The sequence below is a fragment of the Salmo salar genome, chromosome ssa05 (assembly GCF_905237065.1).
Source record: "Salmo salar chromosome ssa05, Ssal_v3.1, whole genome shotgun sequence".
NCBI lineage: Eukaryota > Metazoa > Chordata > Actinopteri > Salmoniformes > Salmonidae > Salmo > Salmo salar.
Genome location: NC_059446.1, coordinates 14,492,343 through 14,506,586, shown reverse-complemented (window position 1 = coordinate 14,506,586; position 14,244 = coordinate 14,492,343).

Here is a 14,244-nt window from a genome sequence, read left to right as displayed (position 1 = left end):
GGGGGTAGAGAGACAGAGAAAGGGGGAGGTAATAGGAGGGGGTAGAGAGAGAGAAAGAGGAAGGGGGAGGTAATAGGAGGGGGTTGAGAGACAGAGAAAGGGGGAGGTAATAGGAGGAGGTAATAGGAGGGGGTGAAGGGAAATACTTTTGTAGTAGAGTCTAATGCATTCCCCTCTAACCTAACTTTCACTCATCAATAGAGAGTGGTGAGATAATCAACATGTGTTTGTATAGAAGACGGACATCCCTGACACTGTGTGGAGATCTGTGTGTGTTCCATAACGGTACCCTGTTTGTATGTGTACCTATATAGAGCTCTGGTGAAATGTAGGCGTTTTAAAGGGGTGCCGTTTGGGGACACAGCGCTGGAGGATGTGAGACGCTTCTTGTTCATCTCTTTCTCTTTCATTTATAACACCCACCAGGATATGAAATATTAGCTTTTGATTTATTCATATTTCTATTTATCTTCCCTTGTTCCTCTCTTCTTCTCCATCACCCTTTCATCTGAAAACAGGGAAAACATTAAGTGGGAGATCACCGCTGAGATCACAGTCCCTTGGTACTCAGACATCATCAAGACCAGAGCAGCAGTTGTTCCAAGTCGCTGATCTAAGGTCAGTTTAGTGTTTTTCCCTCCTTGTGGTTAATGTTAGGATGGGAGGAGGGGAATCTGATTCTGGATCTGTGCCGAAGGACAACCTCTCTCTACCCAGGGCCATAGAGACCAGTAGACCTTGGTACATTGATTCGGTACATTGATTCGGTACATTGATTCGGTACATTGATTCAGTACATTGAATCGGTACATTGAGTACATGGAACCCAATTAATTTAATACTTAAGGAATGCTGTTTTGAGAGAGAAAAAGGGAGGGGGGAGAGGAAGGAGGAGAGGGAAATGGAGATGGAGGGGGGTAGAGAGAGAGAGAGGGAGGAGAAAGAGAGAGGGATGAGGGAGGGAGAGAGAGAGGATGGGGAGTGAGAGGGATGGAGAGAAAGGGGGGAGAAAGAGAGAGGGATGGGGAGGGAGGGAGGGAGGGAGGGAGGGAGGGAGGGAGGGAGGGAGGGAGGGAGGGAGGGAGGGAGGGAGGGAGGGAGGGAGGGAGGGAGGGAGACAGACCACCCAACACAGCACTGCTCTCCAGATAACATCAAGCCAACTAAAGGGCCAGGGAACCAATTCTACTGTCTTTGATATTCAACTTTATTTCACTGACCGTCCATACAGTTTACTTTGGCACCAGTTGTATTTATCCATTTTTTTATTGGCAAATGCCAAACAGTGCAATGCCTTTTGATTTGTGATGATGCTCTGCAGGGCTGAAGGGGGTTGCTCTTGGAAACAGAACAGAAAGACCAGGCATACAGTTTCTGGTCAATAGCAACAGAGAGGAGAGACCAGGCATAGTTTCTGGTCTATAGCAACAGAGAGGAGAGACCAGGCATAGTTTCTGGTCTATAGCAACACAGAGGAGAGACCAGGCATAGTTTCTGGTCTATAGCAACAGAGAGGAGAGACCAGGCATAGTTTCTGGTCTATAGCAACACAGAGGAGAGACCAGGCATAGTTTCTGGTCTATAGCAACAGAGAGGAGAGACCAGGCATAGTTTCTGGTCTATAGTAACAGAGAGGAGAGACCAGGCATAGTTTCTGGTCTATAGCAACAGAGAGGAGAGACCAGGCATAGTTTCTGGTCTATAGCAACAGAGAGGAGAGACCAGGCATATAGTTTTTGGTCTATAGCAACAGAGAGGAGAGACCAGGCATATAGTTTTTGGTCTATAGCAACAGAGAGGAGAGACCAGGCATATAGTTTTTGGTCTATAGCAACAGAGAGGAGAGACCAGGCATATAGTTTCTGGTCTACAACAACAAAGAGGATGGACCAGGCATAGTTTATGTTATATAAGCAACATAGAGGACAGGAGAGACCAGGCATAGTTTATTTTCTATAGTAACAGAGAGGAGAGACCAATTATAGTTTCTGGCCTACAGCAACACAGAGGAGAGACCAGGCATAGTTTCTGGTCTATAGCAACAGAGAGGAGAGACCAGGCATAGTTTCTGGTCTATAGCAACAGAGAGGAGAGACCAGGCATAGTTTCTGGTCTATAGCAACACAGAGGAGAGACCAGGCATAGTTTCTGGTCTATAGCAACAGAGAGGAGAGACCAGGCATAGTTTCTGGTCTATAGGAACACAGAGGAGAGACCAGGCATAGTTTCTGGTCTATAGCAACACAGAGGAGAGACCAGGCATAGTTTCTGGTCTATAGCAACAGAGAGGAGAGACCAGGCATATAGTTCCTCGTCTATAGCAACAGAGAGGAGAGACCAGGCATAGTTTCTGGTCTATAGCAACAGAGAGGAGAGACCAGGCATAGTTTCTGGTCTATAGCAACATAGATAAGAGACCAGGCATAGGTTCAGGTCTGTAGCAACAGAGACAAGAGACCAGGCATATAGTTTTTGGTCTATAGCAACAGAGAGGAGAGACCAGGCATAGAGTTTCTGGTCTACAACAACAAAGAGGATGGACCAGGCATAGAGTTTCTGGTCTACAACAACAAAGAGGATGGACCAGGCATAGTTTATGTTATATAAGCAACATAGAGGACAGGAGAGACCAGGCATAGTTTATTTTCTATAGTAACAGAGAGGAGAGACCAATTATAGTTTCTGGTCTACAGCAACACAGAGGAGAGACCAGGCATAGTTTCTGGTCTATACTAACAGAGAGGAGAGACCAGGCATATAGTTTCTGGTCTATAGCAACAGAGAGGAGAGAACAGGCATAGTTTATTTTCTATAGTAACAGACAGGAGAGAACAGGCATAGTTTCTGGTCTATAGCAACAGAGAGGAGAGGAGAGACCATGCATATGTTCCAAATGGCATCCTATCCCCTACAGAGTGCATTACTGTTGACCAGATGCAGCCCAGGATACAGAGAGGTGCTTTGCAGTGTATTTGGTAGTAGTTTCTGCTGAGTTTTAGAACTTGTATTGCTGTATTTGTTATAAATATATCACACTTTTTACTTAATTTTCTCTCTCTGAAGCCACCTGTGTTAAAACTTCATCGGGGTAGGGGGCAGTATTGTGACTGTCGTTAGAAGGAGTGGACCAAAGCGCAGCGTGGTAAGTGTTCATTATTATTTATTAAATAATGAAACACTAGAACAAAGAAACAAAACGAAAAGCCAAACCGTTCCGTCAGGTAACGAAATACAAAACAGAAAATAACTACCCACAAAACACAGGTGGAAAAAGGCTGCCTAAGTATGGTTCCCAATCAGATACAACGATAGACAGCTGCCTCTGATTGGAAACCATGCCTGGCCAAAACATAGAAATATAAATACATAGAATGCCCACCCCATATCACACCCTGACCTAACTAAACAGAGAAAAATGGCTCTCTCAGCTCAGGGCATGACAGTACCTAAGCCCCCCCCAAAGGTGCCTAACCCCCCCCCAAAGACCGTGGATCATCGCAGGAGGCTCTGAACTGCCGACCGCCGCTGAAGACTCCGGGCTGCGGGCCGCCCCTGGAGACTCCGGGCTGCGGACCGCCGCTGAAGACTTTGGGCTGCAGACCGTCGCTGAATACTCCGGGCTGCGGACCGTCGCTGAAGACTCCGGGCTGCGGACCGATGCTGGAGGCTCCGGACTGGGGAGCATCGCTGGAGGTTCCGGACTGATGAGTATTGCTGGAGGGTCCGGACTGGGGAGCGCCGCTGAAGGCTCCGGACTGCAGAGCGTCGCTGGAGGCTCCGGACTGGGGAGCGTCGCTGGAGGCTCCGGACTGGGGAGCGTCGCTGGAGGCTCCGGACTGGGGAGTGTCGCTGGAGGCTCCGGACTGGGGAGCGCCGCTGAAGGCTCCGGACTGGTAACCGTTGCTGCAGGCTCCGTGCCATGGATCATCACTGGAGGCTTTGTGCCATGGATCATCACTGGAGGCTCCGGGCCATGGATCATCTCTACAGGCTCCGGGCCATGGATCATTCCTACAGGCTTCTTGCCATGGATTATCCCTACAGGCTCCGGGCCATGGATTATCACTGGAGGCTTCGTGCCATGGATTATCACTGGAGGCTTCGTGCCATGGATCATCACTGGAGGCTTCGTGCCATGGATTATCACTGGAGGCTCTGGACCATGGATTATCACTGGCGGCTTCGTGCCATGGATTATCACTGGAGGCTTCGTGCCATGGATCATCACTACAGGCTCCGGGCCATGGATCATCACTGGAGGCTTCGTGCCATGGATCATCACTGGAGGCTTCGGACCATAGATCATCACTGGAGGCTTCCTACGTGGAGCTGGAACCGGTCTCACCGGACTGGGGAGACGCACAGGAGACTGGGTGCGCAGAGCAGACACAGGGTATACTGGGCTGTGGAGGCGCACTGGAGGTCTGGAGCTTAGGGCTGGCGCACCCTGTCCTGGCTGGATGTTTGCTTTAGCCCAGCAAGCGCTGGCACAGGACGAACTGGTTTGTGCTGGTGAACGGGGGGTACCGTGCGTAGAGCTGGCGCAGGATAACCTGGGCCGAAGATACGCACTGGAGACCAGGAACGCTGAGCCGGCACACTTTTTCCTGGCTGACTGCCAACTCTAGCACGGCAACTGTGGGAAGCTTACACCGAGCGCACCGGGCTGTAGATGCGCACTGGCGACACAGTGCGCATCCCCGCATAACACGGTGCTTGCTTGGTCACTCGCTCCCCACGGTAAGCACGGGGAGTTGGCTCAGGTCTCAAACCTGACTTTGCCAATCTACCCATGTGCCCCCCCCCAAAATCTTTTTTGGAGCTGCCTCTCGGGCTTCCGTCGTTGGGCTCCTTGTAATGACGATGTTCTGCTTGCGCCGTCTCCACCTGCTTCCATGGCAGGGTCTTATCCCTGCCATTTCCTCCTCCCAGGTCCAGGACGTCCTCCATTCTCTCTTCTCCCGAGCCCAGGATCCCTGCTCCTCCTGGGCATGCTGCATGGTCCGTTTTTGGTGGGTAGTTCTGTTACGGCTGCCGTTAGAAGGAGTGGACCAAAGCGAAGCGTGGTAAATGTTCATTATTATTTATTAAACAATGAAACACTAGAACAAGGAAACAAAACGAAAAGCCAAACAGTTCTGTCAGGTAACGAAATACAAAACAGAAAATAACAACCCACAAAACACAGGTGGAAAAAGGCTGCCTAAGTATGGTTCCCAATCAGAGACAACAATAGACAGCTGCCTCTCATTGGAAACCATACCTTGCCAAAACATATAAATATAAATACATAGAATGCCCACCCCATATCACACCCTGACCTAACTAAACAGAGAAAAAAGGGCGTTTAACGTCCGGATGAAAAGAGTGCCCGTAGTAAACTGTCTGCTTCTCAGGCCCAGAAGGTAGGATATGCATGTTATTAGTAGATTCAGATAGAAAACCCTCTGAAGTTTCTAAAACTGTTTGAATGATGTCTGTGAGTATAACAGAACTCATATAGCAGGCAAAAACCTGAGAAGCAATCCAACCGGGAAGTGTGGAAATCGTCCGGTTGGAATATTATGGAAGATTTATGATAAAAACATTCTAAAGATTTATTCTATACATCGTTTGACATGTTTCTACAAACTGTAGTATAACTTTTTTGACTTTTCGTCTGGACTTAGTAAGCGCGTGCCTTGCATTTGGAATAGTGAACCTAACGCGCAAACAAAATGGAGGTATTTGGACATAAAGATGAACTTTATCGAACAAAACAAACATTTATTCTGGAACTGGGATTCCTGGGAGTGCATTCCGATGAAGATCATCAAAGGTAAGTGAATATTTATATTGTCATTTCTGTCATTTCTGTTGACTCCAAAATGGCGGGTATCTGTATGGCTTGTTTTGATATCTGAGCGCTGTACTCAGATTATTGCAAAATTTGCTTTCGCCGTAAAGCTTTTTTAAAATCTGACACAGCGGTTGCATTAAGGAAAAGTGTATCTATAATTCTTTGAATAACAGTTGAATATTTTATCAACGTTTATGATGAGTATTTCTGTAAGTTGATGTGCTCATTCTTCAGACGTTTTGGGAGGCAAAACATTTCTGAACATTACACGCCAATGTAAAATGGTGTTTTTGGATATAAATATGAACTTTATCGAGCAAAACATACATGTATTGTGTAACATGAAGTCCTATGAGTGGCATCTGATGAAGATCATCAAAGGTTAGTGATTCATTTTAGCTGTATTTCTGGTTTTTGTGACGCCTGGGTGGGTGCGTAGTTGGGTGGGTGGGGTACTGTGTCGTTGCTGTTGGTTTATGTCTGTGAGCAACCATTTTGTGACCATGCTGTCAAGAAGAAATGTTTGGGGCATGGTCGATTTGTTCTGAATGTTATGTGTTAAGTTTGACCACCAGTGAGTTTATTAATGTGACAATATTCAATATGTTCATTAATATAAATCCGCTGCAGTGCCCTTTGGTTTTCAGTTGGTTTGTTTGGAGAGGCTTTTCTTGTTTGACGTCCAGGCAGTTTGTTCGCAGCGCCCTCATAAGGTGACTGGCTTTAATTAAGTAGTAGTTTGTGTTTCTAAGATATCTATTGTTTATGTAAATGCAGAGCTTAGCTGTTCTTTCCTTTCTACCATCAGAAGTACAGTATTGTCTGTCACTGTTTTTGGTCATCATGTGAAATTGGTCAGCTGAATAAATGTGGAAGTAGCAGATGTACAGTATGTGTCCCAAATGGAACCCCATTTCCTATATAGTGCACTACTTTTCACCAGAGCCCATAGTGAACACACTACGTAGGGAATAGGAATGCTGTTTGGGACACAACCCGGCGGGTGAACCGGCGGCTACTGTACATTTTGAAATGCTCAATTAATTGATGGTTATCACATTCTCAGAAACAAATCCACTTGACCAGATCCAGGGCTCCCTTGAAAAGAGAGATTTGTATCTTAATGGGACTAACGTAGGTCAATTAAGGACATTAAATATTGTGAAAACAAAGTTTTACAGTTATGTCTATTCTGATCATTACTATAGGAGGGGCCAAGCACCATCCCCAGCACCCTGGCTCCATCCCCAAACCCCAAGCACCCTGGCTCCATCCCCAACCCCATCCCCAAGAACCCTGGCTCCATCCCGTCACTGGCTACAACACCGATCCCATCCCCAACCCCATCCCCTGGCTCCTATCCCAACCCCAGCCCCAGCCCCAGCCCCATCCCCTGGCTCCAACCCCAACCCCAACCCCATCCCCTGGCTCCTATCCCAGCCCCAGCCCAATCCCTTGGCTCCAGCCCCTAGCCCCCAGTCACTGCATCCAACCCCAACCCCATCCCCAGCCCCATCTCTTGGCTCCAGCACCTAGCCCCCTGTCGCTGGCTCCAACCCCATCCCCATCCCCTGAATCCAACCCCATCCCCTGGCTCCAACCCCAACCCCATCTCCAGCCCCATCCTTTGGCTCCAGTCCCTAGCCCCCAGTCGCTGGCTCCAACCCCAACCCCATCCCCAGCCCCATCCTTTGGCTCCAGCCCCTAGCCCCCAGTCGCTGGCTCCAACCCCAACCCCATCCCCAGCCCCATCCCTTGGCTCCAGCCCCTAGCCCCCCAGTCGCTGGCTCCAACCCAACTCTTCCACCCAGCCCCCCAGCCGCTGACTCTAGCCCCTAGCCCCCAGCCGCTGACTCTAGCCCCTAGCCCCCAGTCGCTGGCTTCAACCCCAACCCCATTCCCAGCTCCATCCCTTGGCTCCAGTCCCTGTCCCTCAGTCGCTGGCTCCAACCCCAACCCCAGCCCCATCCCCTGGCTCCGCCCCTAGCCCCCAGTCGCTGGCTCCAACCCAACTCTTCCACCCAGCCCCCAGCCGCTGACTCTAGCCCCTAGCCCCCAGCCGCTGGCTCTAACACAACCCTACCACCCAGCTCCCAGATGCTGTCTCCCACCCAACTCTTCCACCCAGCCACCAGCCGCTGACTCTAACACAACCCTACCACCCAGTCCACAGCCGCTGGCTCCAGCCCCAGCCCCCAGCCGCTGGCTCCCACCCTAACTCCTAGCCACATCCCTTGGCCCTAGCCCCCAGCTCCTAGCCCCAAGCTCCTGCCCCTGTTGTCCTCTGTTACCACATGACCAATTAGAGCTTAGATGCGACATGCTAATCCTTTGTGGAATGCCTTTGTCCAACTGCACTTTAAACAATTCCCTCAGACATCAATAAATTGGAGTGGCAAGCTATTGCTCAAATCAGCCCCCTGCTGAGTTAACTCGACTAATGTTTTATGTGTGTGTCATAGTTCATTTAAAACTGTAATTTCTCATCATACTTTCTAGTGCAAGATGTTCTCTCTCTATTATTGTAGTTTATAATCTAGTCGTGGTGCGTGAATAGTCAAGGTGTTCAGTGAGGAGCTGATAAAGGGCTAGTTGTCATAGAAACACTGGTGTCTGTCAGTGGGGATTCAAGTGGGGATGATACAACTGTTCCCACGGTAATTCCAATCCACATGTCTGATGCATATAGATCTGGCATGCTTTCAAAAATAAGTTTGGGAAAATATGAGGGAAACCTGAAAGACTGGTTTGGGTTGAAAATGTTTATCCTTTCATTTGTGACACCAGGGTCAAGTCTGGTGTTCAACCTTCCCAAGTTCTCTCACGTCACCCCGCTCCTCCGCTCTCTCCACTGGCTTCCTGTTGAAGCTCGCATCCGCTACAAGACCATGGTGCTTGCCTACGGAGCTGTGAAGGGAACGGCACCTCCGTACCTTCAGGCTCTGTAAAGTGGTTGTTCCACTGGATATTATAGGTGAATGCACCAATTTGTAAGTCGCTCTGGATAAGAGCGTCTGCTAAATGACTAAAATGTAAATGTAAAATCAGGCCCTACACCCAAACAAGGGCACTGCGTTCATCCACCTCTGGCCTGCTCGCCTCCCTACCTCTGAGGAAGCACAGTTCCCGCTCAGCCCAGTCAAAACTGTTCGCTGCTCTGGCACCCCAATGGTGGAACAAGCTCCCTCACGACACCAGGACAGCGGAGTCAATCACCACCTTCCGGAGACACCTGAAACCCCACCTCTTTAAGGAATACCTAGGATAGGATAAAGTCCCTTGGCCCCAGTCGCTGGCTACAACCCCATCCCCATCCCTTGGCGCCATCCCCTAGTAATCCCCCCCCCCCCCAAAGATTTAGATGCACTATTGTAAAGTGGTTGTTCCACTGGATATCATAAGGTGAATCCACCAATTTGTAAGTCGCTCTGGATAAGAGCGTCTGCTAAATGACTTAAATGTAAATGTAAATGTTATAGCTCAGACACAACGGTAGGATTGTCAAACGTTTGCCTGCCGACTGTACTTCGCACCTCTGAACAGATTGTCGGCAGTCAATCTCTTTTGTGTTCACACAGCAAAGACCTTGGAGTCTTCAGCCACTCAGCCTCATTGAAATACTCCAAACCAGAAGGTGGCAGTAGCGTTGTTTGGCAATGCATGTCTGTGTGTATTGCTTATGGTTTAGATTCTAATGCTAGCTAGTTGCTATTTTGTAGATTGCCACAACTAGTTAACTACCTAGCAAGATGACGAACAAGCAATTTAATTAACTCTCCATAATCCCATACTGCCAGTGACAGCCCATAGCTAAATGTTTAGCTAGTTAGCTAATGCTAGCATATTCGCTAGCTAGTACAAAAAAGCTACTGTAGCTAGCTAAGGACACTGCACTAGCTCGGCAGCTAACACAGGCAGCTGTTTCATGGAAACAAATCCATTGTGATTTAAGTATAATGTCAATACTAGCTACGGTGGTTAGCGAGATTGGAGGAAGCATTTAGTGTTGTGCATTGCATCTGTGCACTTAGCTAGCTACCATCCCATAGCCTACATTGCAAATGTAGTGTAACTGGCACATGACATTTAACTGGATTTACAGAGAAAATTGCCTTTTTTTCCCTTTTTGTTGTCACTCCTGTTGGCTCCCCCACGTGGGGGTTTGTGCGCTCTGATTGGCTCAAAGTAAAGTTGTTGGCCACTGACGAGCATTGCGATTCTGCAAGTTGAAATGGGAGGTCTGTTGCTACCGGATCTGCATACTGCAGGTACCATCTTTGTTCTAGCGAGAGCTTTTTGTTCTGTCAAGTATTTATCAGCAGTCAATCAGCAGTGAGATTCTCTGTGTCTTTCATGCTATATACAGTACATTAAGGTTAGGAGAACAAGTAGGGATTGCATCAAAGAAAACATCTTGACTATGATACATCCACTTCTGAACGTACTGAAACAAGCAAGAGAGGGAGAGATAAAGAGAGAGAAAGACAGAGATGGAGAGCGAGGGAGAGAAAGGGATAGAGAGCGGTTTTGACAGTATAGTTATTGGGCATTCTCTATTTCTGTTTCCATTGTATTACATCAAGGATTACATCAAAGAAAACACAATAATTCTTACAATATGACACATTCACCTCTGAACCTGTAACAAGAGAGAGAGGCAGAGAGAGAGAGGGACAGGGGGGGAGAGAGAGAGAGAGAGTCAGAGAGAGAGACAGGGGAGAGGGAGGAAGAGAAAGATAGGGACAGAGGAAGAGAGAGAGAGTCAGAGGGAGGAAGAGAAAGAGAGGGACAGAGGGAGAGAGAGAGAGAGAGAGAGAGAGAGAGTCAGAGAGAGAGGGGAGAGGGAGGAAGAGAAAGAGAGGGACAGTGAGAGAGAGAAAGATAGTAAGTCAGAGAGAGAGGGGAGAGGGAGGAAGAGAAAGATAGGGACAGAGGAAGAGAGAGAGAGAGTCAGAGAGAGAGGGGAGAGGGAGGAAGAGAAAGAGAGGGACAGAGGAAGAGAGAGAGAGAGAGAGAGAGAGAGAGAGAGAGAGAGTCAGAGAGAGAGGGGAGAGGGAGGAAGAGAAAGAGAGGGACAGAGGGAGAGAGAGAAAAGGGTGGGAGAGGAAAGAAAGAGAAAGGGATAGCTCTCATTTCCTTTTGGCAACGTCTGAGGAAGTGAGACATGATGTAGCGCAAGGTGAATGTACAGGACACCTACTCCTGTCCACACCCAGACCACACTGTACACAGTCTATGTCCCAAATAGCACCCTATTCCCTTTGTAGTGCATTACTTCTGACCTGGGCCCATAGGCATCTGGTCAAAAGTAGTGCACTATATAGAAGACATGGTATCAATAACAAGTCACCTGCGCTTGCCCACAAGGCAGCTTCTTCTCATAGTTGCACGTGCATCATTTGCGTGACATTGTCAGCAATTTTGCCTGTAAGGTGGATACCCTGTCATGTGTAACACAAACTTAGCAATCATGCAATTCTCTAGCATATTCACAATTATTTTGATGTGAATGAAATGGGCTGAAAAAGGTTGCAAATTGAATATGAAAAAAGAAACTGATTTAGAATGGAAATAAATGTTCTTATTATATGTGTTAGATGTGACCCAGATACAGGTATTTATCTGTCAGAACACAGACCAGGGTTTCTATTGTGTCAGTCAGTATGATTTGCATTCTGGTTGCTTCTGGCTGGATGTACTGTACACAGTGTAGGTCTCCACACTTACATAGACACTCACGCATGCACACACACCCCACACCACACACACACACACACACACACACACACACACACACACACACACACACACACACACACACACACACACACACACACACACACACACACACACACACACACACACACACACCCCAGACCACACACGCACATACACACACACACACACACACACACACACACACACACACACACACACACACACACACACACACACACACACACACACACACACACACACACACCCTATGCTCTCTTGGTGATCTGGAAGTCATCACTGATTTCTGGCCTGCTCAACACACACACACACACACACACACACACATTGTTCATCCCAGTGCCCAGGCCACACCTACAGACAAAAACGATTCAGGCACGCGCAAATGTCGGCAGGCAGGCAGACACATACTCAAGCATTCTAACACACTACACTATAAAGCCAAACTATATTTTACTGTTGATCCTTTTCCAATCTCCATCACCACAGGGCTAACAGTGTCCTCAGTAACAGACTAATGTAAAACATGCGTATATCTATTCTAGCCATGCTGTTTCTATGGTGGCGCTCTAACAGGGTAAAAGTGTATATCTATTCTAGCCATGCTGTTTCTATGGTGGCGCTCTAACAGGGTAAAAGTGTATATCTATTCTAGCCATGCTGATTCTATGTTGGGGTTCTAACAGGGTAAAAGTGTAAATCTATTCTAGCCATGCTGATTCTATGTTGGGCTCTAACAGGGTAAAAGTGTATATCTATTCTAGCCATGCTGATTCTATGTTGGGGCTGTAACAGGGTAAAAGTGTATATCTATTCTAGCCATGCTGATTCTATGTTGGGGCTCTACCAGGGTAAAAGTGTATATCTATTCTAGCCATGCTGTTTCTATGTAGGGGTTCTAACAGGGTAAAAGTGTCAGTGCCTTCAGCTTTACAGTCTGCTAGACATTGGAAGGCAAAAAGGGAGAGGATGCGCTCTCTCTCTCACACACACACACACACACACACACACACACACACCACACACACACACACACACACACACACACACACACACACACACACACACACACACATTCCCCCACCGCAGAGAGCAGAACACTTACAGTAGAGTTCCCTTCGACACCGTGATCCACAGCCAAGAATCACCAGCCCAGAACGCCAGGCTGATTGATATGTTATGTGCTATTTGTGCCCCTGTCACTCAGATCTGGTACTCAGATGTGTTCTAGTGGAAACAGAAATCCTGTCTGGATATTTGTCACTGCTTCTAGTATTGATTCTGGCCTCCTGTGGGGAATGAGGGTTACGGCTCTGACACAGTTAACGGATAAGCGGTTTGATGCATGTCTCTGCCTCTGTGTGTGTGTGTGTGTGTGTGTGTGTGTGTGTGTGTGTGTGTGTGTGTGTGTGTGTGTGTGTGTGTGTGTGTGTGTGTGTGTGTGCGGTGTGCTCCGCCAAATAGTGCAGATAACACTTCCCAAGGCTGGAGCATACACACACACACCACACACACACACACACACTAATGATGATAATTGAATGACTCTGAAGATACTTTCTTTACACAGAGACACAGTTCAGAGCTGGAGAAAAGGCAGACCAATACTCACAAGTAGAAGGACTCAGAACCACAACTCAGAACCAGACCGTGAAGTACAACTGGCACCTAAGAAAACCACTGATACACCAGAGTGGTTTATCAGAACTCTACCAAAATGCTTCTCGGAGCCAACCACACCTGTCATAACCATGGTCTCTCTTCTTTCACATTCAACTCTTTCCCACAGGTCACTGCTGTAGAAGACAATGTGTTCTCTGTAAATGTACCTAGTGAAATATGAATTAGATGACGTACAGTATGGGCTGTACTAAATTATGTTCAATGTCCCGTGTGTTATTGCAGGTGTTTACACTGTTGCTCACCTATATTGGGTTCTAGATAGGGTTTACACTGTTGCTCACCTATATTGGGTTCTAGATAGGGTTTACACTGTTGCTCACCCATACTAGGTTCTAGATAGGGTTTTATCAGATGAGTTTATCCAGGAGTCTTTGCATGTCTGAATGTTTGCATGAATCATACCACAGTCTTTTCCTTGTGGTCTTCATTTACAGAAGACCTCACAATGTGTAACATGTGCACTGGGAGTTGGGAAATTCAGGGAGTACATCTTTCAATAAACAAATTAACAAAACAAAAAACATGAACAACGCACAGACAGGAAACTGAAACAGAAACAATAACGCCTGGGGAAGGAACCAAAGGGAGTGACATATATAGGGCAGGTAATCAAGGAGGTGATGGAGTCCAGGTGAGTGCCAGGTGAGACAAGCAGGTGCGCCTAACGATGGTGACAGCTGTGTGCCATAACGAGCAGCCTGGTGACCTAGAGGCCGGAGAGGGAGCACACGTGACAGTAGCCCCTCCCCAACATGCGGCTACAGCCGCAGGACGCAGACCAAAATGACAAACCCGGGGATCAGGAGCGGACCGGTCACCTCCGCTGAGGCACGGGAGCATGGCGACCTAGAGCGCCGGAGAGGGAGCGCGTAGCGAGCGTAGCCATGTCAGAAAATGACTGCCGTCTGAACACACAAATCTGATTCGGCAACTTGCAACGTGCTGTTTGGACAGTCAGTAGTCCAAAAACGGATTTGAAAAACAAA